General features: G+C 43.0%; 1 pseudogene across 1 annotated transcript; it reads right to left on the bottom strand.

The window, feature by feature from the left end:
* Positions 1 to 1,459: 1,459 nt before the first annotated feature.
* Positions 1,460 to 2,359, bottom strand: LOC126955676 (WD repeat domain phosphoinositide-interacting protein 4-like; annotated as a pseudogene). Its single transcript, XR_007726042.1, has one exon. The product of XR_007726042.1 is annotated as a WD repeat domain phosphoinositide-interacting protein 4-like (transcript).
* Between the last annotated feature and the right edge of the window lie 6,390 nt (positions 2,360 to 8,749).

The following is an 8,749-nucleotide window of genomic DNA, read 5'->3' on the forward strand; positions in this document are numbered from 1 at the left end:
AGGCAGTGATGCTCATTCACCTGCCTCTCATGTCCTGCTGTGCAGCCTGGTTCCTAGCAGGCCACGGACCAGTACCTGCTTGGGGACTCCTGCTGTAAAGGACCCACTATGAATCACTGCCATAAATCAGCTTCTGGATTGTCTCAAGGCAGCCATCAACTCTGGCCCATGCGCCTCAAATCCAAAGCTATGTCCACTGATTCCCCGGGCTCAGCACAATTCAGTCATGCCTACCATCCACATTATGGGAGCAATGTAGTGTGGTTTGCAAGGGCAAATGTTTTGCGGTCAGACAGACTTGGATTCAAATCTTAATTCTTCCACATGTTATCTTTATAACTGAGCAGATCTCCCAAGACTCAGTTTTCACATTTATTAAATGGAGGTAATTCTTATCCAGAATATAGTGCCTAGAACCTGGTTAAATGCTCAGTGTTAGCTATTATTCTCAAGAATGGCCTTAGGATTTAAACTGAGAACTTAGTTCCATCCCTGGTTTGCAGTGGGACCAGGAAGTCTAATCACATTGTTGATGGATCAGAATGAAAATAGTGGAAACATTTGTCCTGGGGAAAAGGAATATCATACAGTTACTTGCTCTGCTTGTAGTCAACATTTTATTTTTTGATTCAAGTGGTCACTACTTTCAAATCCCCAGAATCTACTGAGATTAGTGATGGCCTCACCAAGTAACTAGAGAATAGCTGGCATAGTACCTCATCAACCTTGAGTATACAAGGTTGGGTACAATGGGGTCTTAGTCTACATTAAGCTTTCATTTTGTCAAACTGTTCAGATTGACTTTTAGAAGGTTAGGATGATGTCTTTGATTAGGTTTTGTCTGTTGTGATAAATAACATTCCAAAGTGATAACATTTCTGATAACATGAAACATAACAAAGGCAGTGTGTATAGTGGTTATGAATAGAGATTCTGAGCCATCTTGCTAACTGCATGATTTTGAGCAAGTTATCGTCTCTGTGAAATGGACTTCATAGGGTTGTTATGAAAATTTGGTGAGATGGCACATGTAAATTACCAACAGTACCTGATGTTTGCTTTTTGTTGTTTTTCTGTTGTTGTTGTTGTTGTTGTTGTTTGCCATTAAGGGTCTTTTATTTGTATTCATCACATCAGAGATCATCTCTTCCTAGGAAGCTTTTTAAAAATCCCCAGGTTGGATTAGGGCACTCCTTCTAGGTCCCTGACAATTTCCTCCAGGTTAGGGATCCCAAGGGGTTGCTGCCTTCCTAGGTCTCTGGCCTGGCCCTTGGGGCACACAGTCATCAAGAAGTGCTGGGGGGAAGTGAGCTCTTTATTTAGACATAGCTCTGCTGAGTGGAAAGTGGGCACCGGCCCCATTAACGCTTGCTGGCTGGTGGCTTCCAAGCACGCCCCACTGCCAAGGCTTAGCTCTGCAGTCTGCCACCGCAGGTCCCTAGCACAGCCCCCAGGGTCCTTAAAAGTCATCATCATCACAGATGTCAAGGTACGCATCAAAAGCCTCTCTGTTGCAGTTTCCATCAGGAGTGAAGACTATTTGTGGAAGGTCCCATCTACGCAGATGGCAATGACACAATTGACGTTCTTGGAAGTATTGCGACAGAAGACGCAGATGCAAGCTGACTCAGCAGGCACAGTGAAGCTCGCCAGGCTCCACTGAGGGTCCACGTACTGCTCAATGATAGGCCCTTGCCCACAGTGAGCCAGTGCAGAGCAGCGGTTGAGGCGGGTATCCTTGAGAGCAAAGATATGGACAGTGCCTTTATCACTGGAAGTACAGAGGAAGGAGGAGTCGTGGCTGAAGTTAATGCAGTAGACGGTGGCAGGGTCAGTGCCTCGGCGCAGCTCTACCAGTTTCTCCTTGGATGGTGTGTCAAAGAGGTGAATAAGGGTACCCTTCTGGGAGGCTGAGGCCACTACAGTCCCTGGCTGGTTTAGAGACACACAGGCTATGTCACTCTGGTGTGCATTGATGGTGAATGGAGCAGACGAGGTGCCAGGCATTGTGCTCGCCAGGTCCACAAGTTGCAGACTCCCACACTTGTGTCCCAGGAACACTTAACAGTTGCTTCTCCAGGCTGGGGCAGAGGTCACAGAGCCCCTTGGGGTTGTCCCAGGTATCAAACTCAAACAGCTTTCGGGGATTGTCTGGGAAGGAGTACACACAGATGCGGTTCTTCAGCACCATCACGATCTTGTCATGGCGCATGAGCACAGAAAGCACTGGCTTAGTGAAGGTGAACTCCAGCACCAGCTTCTCTTTGGAGTCCTTGCCCTCCCGGGCATCATCCCAGATCAGCACTGAGATCTCTGAGAACTTGGGGCTACTACTACCACCCACCAAGACCAGAAGGTTTGTTTGTTTATTTGTTTGTTTTTGAGATGGAGTCTTGCTCTTTCACCCAGGCTAGAGTGCAGCGGTGCAATCTCGGCTCACTGCAACGTCCACCTCCCAGGTTGAAGCGATTCTCCTGCCTCCCAAGTAGCTGAGATTATAGGTGTGCACCACCACACCAGGCTAAATTTTGTTTTTTTTTTTTTTTTTTTTTTTTAGTACAGACGGAGTTTCACCATGTTGGCCAGGCTGGTCTTGAACTTCTGACCTCAAGTGATCTGCCTGCCTTGGCCTCCCAAAGTGCTGGGATTACAGGCATGAGCCACCATACCCAGCTGACCTTTTATTTAAAAGCATTTGTTTCTAAGATCATAATTCAATTGCCAGGAAAATTACCAGGTAATGATTGCCTCTAAGAAAATCAGTCCCTAAACTTGTCCCATCTCTAGCTCACTGAAGGTATAATCCCCAATGTAGACCCAATATGAGATCACTGACAATTCCCTTCATTTTACTCTTGAAGAGAAAGACAGAAGTTATGAAGAAATTGTCATTCCCTGAGGGACACTCAGAGGAATAACCAGCCCAAGATTCTTTACGGGAATTCTACGTGGAAAGTGTTCACTTGGATTAATAAGCCCCTTTGGTTAAAAGGCAATTATATGAAGAAATGTAAATATATTGGGCTTTCAGTCATTCACACTTCAATATGAATTAGATCAATCATAATGTTTTCTTCTAACCAACTAGATGAGCTAAGTGTCTCTCAGGAAATGAGACTGTTGATGGCAAAAAGGGAGCAGAGGGCATTACCTAGCAGAGGGTCAGGTGGGACAGTGCAGGAGGAAGTATTTGGAAACAAGTTGGGGGTACATTCAGAAGCAGAGATATAGAGAACAGGAAAGGGGAGGGGACAGAGAAAGGGGAAAGAGGAATGCATTAATGAAAATTTTATTTTATTTTGTTTTGCCTCTTTGTCAAAGGAGAAGGGGTCAAGGCCCAATCTGCAATCTCAATAATAAATTATCGCTTTTCTCTCAGAGAAGAGAAGACAGGGAAAAGAAAAGGACATTCCTCTCTTTTCCAAGAATGAGGAACCACTCTGCTGAGAAAGTTTGCTTTGGCATTCATAGCAACACTGGAAGTTTGTTGTTCTGTTTTAAACCTCAGAAACTTGCATAACTGGGCCAACACCAGCCGTGCCAGGAACTGGTACAGGGTAGGTCTGTCTTGCCCAGACCGTCCAGGGAATGACTATATTAAAATTCTGCTCTTGCATAATATGTTTCACAGAAATTTTAATCATAGGAAATGAAACTGACTGCTGCAAAGGACCTGAACTTCCTATGGACACTGCCTCCTGCCAAGTACATGGCCATCCTCTCCAGACTCAGAGAGGTAGGGGTGGCAGAGGGAGGGTGGGAAGAAAGCAGTAACCAGCAAGTGCCTACTAGGGACCAGGCATGTGGTTTTGAACAATCAATGTTTATTCAGCATGCCCTTTGGTCAGGCATGGTGATAGTTGCTGGGGTTAACAGCAACAAAGTCCTGGTCTTTGCCCTGAAGAAGCTCACAGTCTAGTAGGGAAGAAAGAAGTTGAACAAGTAATTCCAAGGGGGCAACATGAGCAGCACTGCAGGCATGAGGCAGAAGGCTCTTAGCATCCCCAGGAAATAACTTATCCCTGTTTAGTAGATGGGCCACCCAAGGCTCAGAGAGATCAGACAAGCAAGCAAGAGTGCCGTCAGAGAGTGAACGTCAGACATCTTCTTCCCAAGCCTGTGTTCTTTCTACCAGCTAAGTGAAGGGTCTACCGTGTGCATGTTGCCAGGGTAAGGGCTTGAATAACAATCTAGGCTTTTCAAATTGTCTCCTGCCTTCAAAGGGTGAAGAGGTAAATAGATATATTTACCATGAATGGTAGAGTAGAAAGCCACGGGAAACTGTGGCCTCCCCCTTACTAGGTGGTTAGTCTTGAGTATGTCATTCAGTGTTTCTGGGCCTCAGTTTCTTGGGAATGTTACCTTTTTAGAGGGTTGTTTAAAAGATGAGATTAGATAGTAGAGGTGAAAAGTGGTCTGACTGAAGTCTGTCTGACTAAAGCTGAAGTAGTCCAAAATCCAAACTCTGAAGCCTGGAGTCTGAAATCTGGGGTCTGGGGTCTGAGGTCTGAAGTCAGAGGTCTGGTCTGGAGTCTGAAATCTGAAGTCTGGTCTGGAGTCTGAAGTCTGGAGTGAGTCTGAAGTTCAAAGTGTGTTCTGGAGTCTAAAAGTCTATTGTCTGGAGTGTGGAGTCTGTTGTTTGAAGTGTGGAGACTGGAGTCTGTTGTCTAGGGTTTGTTGTCTGAAGTATACAATCTGGAGTCTGAAGTCTGAAGCTGGAGTCTAAAAGTCTGTTGTCTGGAGTGTGAAGTCTGTTGTCTAAAGTCTGGAGTCTGAAATGTGGAGTCTGAGGTCTGAAGTAGTCTGACTAAAACTGAAATAGTCTTTAAACTAAAAACTATCATTCTCGTGCTTATTGGTACGATTGTTATACAGTTGAATACAGTGTTGGTAAAAAAGGAGAAGCAGAAAGAATGTAGATTAAACTTTGTTGATTCCCATCTTGCCTTTCCTTCTGCTGGAGCCACTTCAGATGTTTTGATTTCTTAATCCAAGTAGAGAGCAGCTTTAACTTGCTTTGAAAACATGTTATTCTGCATAGCAAAGGAAAAAAATTAACAAAATAAAAAGAACCTATAGAGGGGGGTAAGGAGGAGGTGGGGGTGGGGATGGTTAATGGGTACCTAAAAAAATAGTTAGAAAAAATGAATAAGACCTACTATTTGATAATTTAATTGTACATTTTAAAATAACTAAGAGTATAATTGTATCATAAGACAAAAGATAAATGCTTGAGGGGATGGATATCTTATTTTCTGTGACACAATTTGCGTGTATCAAAACATCTCACACACCCCATAAATATACACACCTACTATGTACCCACAAAAATTAAAACAAAATTTTAAACTTTGTAGTAAAATTTTAAAAAGAACCTATAGAATGGGAGAAAATTTGTAAACTATACATATAATAAATGGTTACTATCCAAAATACATAAAAAATTCATACAATTCAATAGCAAAAAAACAAATAACTGGATTTTAAAGTGGGGAAAGAATCTGAATAGACATTTTCCCAAAGAAGACATACAAATGGCCAACAGGTATATACAAAGGTGTTCTACATCACTAATCATCAGGGCAATGCAAATCAAAACCACAATAAAATGTCACTTCACACTTGTTAGGATGGCTAATACCAAAAAGCCAAAAGATAAGTGTTGACAAGGATGTGGAGAAAGGGAACTGTTACACATTATTGGTGGGAATGTAAATCGGTATAGCCATCATGGAAAACAATATGGAGGTTCCTCAAAATATTCAAACTAGAACCACCATATGATCTAGCAATCCCTCTTCTAGGCATATACCCAGGGAAAATGAAATCAGTATATCAAAGAGCTATCTACACTCCTATGTTTATTGCAGCATTATTCACAATAGCCAAGATATGGAATCAATGTAAGTGTCCATCAATGAATGAATGGATAAAGAAACGTAGTGTATACATACACAATGAAATACTATTCAGCCTCAAAAAAATAAGGAAATCTTGCAATTTGCAGCAACATAGATGAACCAGTAGGACATTATGCTAAGTAAAATAAGCCAGTCACAGAAAGACAAATACTGCATAATCTCACTTACATGTGGAATCTAAAAAAAGCCAGACTCATAAAAACAGAGTAGAACAGTGGTCACTAGGAATGGTGGAAACAGGGACATTGGTCAAAGGGTACAAACTTTCAGTTATAAGATAAATAAATTCTGAAGACCTAACGTACAGCATGGTGAGTGTATAGTAATAATATATTGCATACTTGATATACTTGAAATACTTGATATTTGCTGAGAGTAGATCTTAAGTGTTCTCACTATGTGTGTGCGTGCACACACACACACACAAATGTAATGTGAGATAATGGATATGTTTATTAGCTTAATTGTGGTAATCATTTCACAATGTATACATATATCAAAACATGTTGTACACTTTAAATATATACAATTTTTGTCAGTCATACCTCAATAAGCTAAAAAATTTTTAAAGCATTTTTAAAAATGATTGAAGAGGTAACTTGCAATAAGAGTTACGAAAGTGCTGAATGCTTCTGTACTTCAGAAGCATCACAGAAATGCAGATCATGCTATCATGTGTATATTTTATATGACTGAGTCTGCTTTCTATCTAAACATTACTCCACCTAGTACTTTGTGTACACAATATCATCCTGAGCTTTGGGTATTCCCAGTTTTCCAGACTCTTCTGGGCTATGGAAAGGCATAGTCATAGCTATACTTAACTGCCCTATTATGCCTTTGGAAACATGGGAATATATAAATAAATAAATAAATAAAATAAAAGAGAGTCTCAGGGTCACAGAATGTGTAACAGGAGAGCTTCCGAAAGCAGGGCTAGTCTGCAGGGTAGGATCGCATGGAGAAGTAAAGAATGAGGACTTTCCAGACACCTTGATGGGAGGTCCCAGATCCCACAGGGGCTTAGAATCAGTGACTTTCTGTTTCAAGCACCCAGGAAATTGCAAAGTGACCAAGGCAAGGAAATACGCAAAGCTTAGCTTCCAGTTTTTGCTGGTGCAGTCTTTTCTGCCACACCACACATTGCTGTGCATTGTTCATTGTCCAGTCGTTCATCCGTTGAATTTCCATGAAGTCACTTCCGTGGGCCAGATACTGTGCAAAGTGTGTACAGGGGGTGGGGAGGCGGGAGGGTAGGTATAATTCAGGAAGGGACATGAGGTGCTCGTATCAGTAATTATGCCAAAAGCAGGATGCCCAGAGGGAATGATGACTAAGGGAGCTGGGAGTCCTTCCTGAGGAAGGTCTCGCTTCAGTGACTGAGAATGTACAGGGGCCGTCTAGGTCTCTCCTAGCCCCTGACTACACCTGTATGTTAGGCCGGCTTGTCCCACAGGAATGACTTAAGCAAAGTGGAACAGAAGAATGTAAACATTTTGTTTCAACAAGGTGGGGTTATGCTACAGTTTTGTTTTCTTGGTAACAAAAGACACAGCCGACTTCTTGTTAGGCGGACTCTGGGCTGCCGGCTCATGCTGGGTTTCATATCACGTCAGAGAACTCAGTGCTCCTGTTGTGTCTTGAGGGTGACCCGCTATCCCAATTTCCTCAAGACTATCCTGGTTTTAGCCCTGAAAGTCTTACTTACGTGGTGGGCACCTGGAGTGGCTGACCACCACCAGCAGCATCCCCTTCTAGTAAATTCTGTAAGGCACTAGTGTGGCAAAAACATGGATTTTAGCATCAGATGGACTTGGGTTGAAATCCTTGTATGTGCTGTGTCACTTACAAGGTGTGACATAGGGAAGTTGCTCAGTATTTCAAAACACAGACAGTATGCACTCATGTGCTCATTACCAGGGCCTCATCTCAGCAGCGCCCACTTCCTTCATGCTCATTCACTCCATGTCACTGGGCTCCACGCTCTTCCTCAAACAGGCAGAGCTCATTCTGCCACTTTGCCTTTTCTGTTCCCTCTGTCTGGAAGGCTTGAATCTTTCCAGGTAGATTCTTTCTTGCCCTTTAGTTCTCTCCTTCACTGTTACCTCCTCAGTGAGGTCCTCTCTAAACACTCACTAAAGACTACCTCCCCAACACTCCCAGATGCTCTTTGTCTTATCCCCATCCTATTTTCTCTCTAGCACTGAGTATGATCTGGAATTGTCTTGTTTCTTGACTGTGGGAGGCAGCCTTCTAAAATGGCTCACAATGATCCCCATTCCCTGGTATTCAAACCCTGGGTAATGCCCTCCCCTTCAGTGGGCCACCTAGGGACTTGTTCCTAACAAATAGGAGATGGCATAGTGATGGGAGGTCACTTCAAGATCGGTCATAAAAGACCATGACTCTTGTCTTCCCAGCACTCTCCCTCTCTCTCTCTGTCTCTCTCTGGCTTTTCTTGCTTGCATTGTGAGCTGCCCTAACAGAGAAGTGCATGTGGCCAGGACTGACAGTAGCCTGTAGCCAACACAGCAAGAAACGGAATCTTGCCAACAACCACATGAATGACTTTGAAAGCCAATTCTCCCCAAGTCGAGTCTTGAGATGACTGCAGCCTGTGAGAGACCCTGAAGCAGAGGACCTACTAAAGCATGCCCCAATTCCTAACCCTTAAACACAGTAAAATAGTAAATGTCGTTATTCTAAGTCACTAAGTTTTGGGGTGATTTGCTATGCAATAATGGATAACTAATACATTGAAGTATTATTTATCCCCCCTCTAGAATACTAGCACCATGATAGAAGGTACCTTCCCCATTTGGTTCACT

This window comes from Macaca thibetana, chromosome 5, assembly GCF_024542745.1.
Source record: "Macaca thibetana thibetana isolate TM-01 chromosome 5, ASM2454274v1, whole genome shotgun sequence".
Classification (NCBI taxonomy): domain Eukaryota; kingdom Metazoa; phylum Chordata; class Mammalia; order Primates; family Cercopithecidae; genus Macaca; species Macaca thibetana.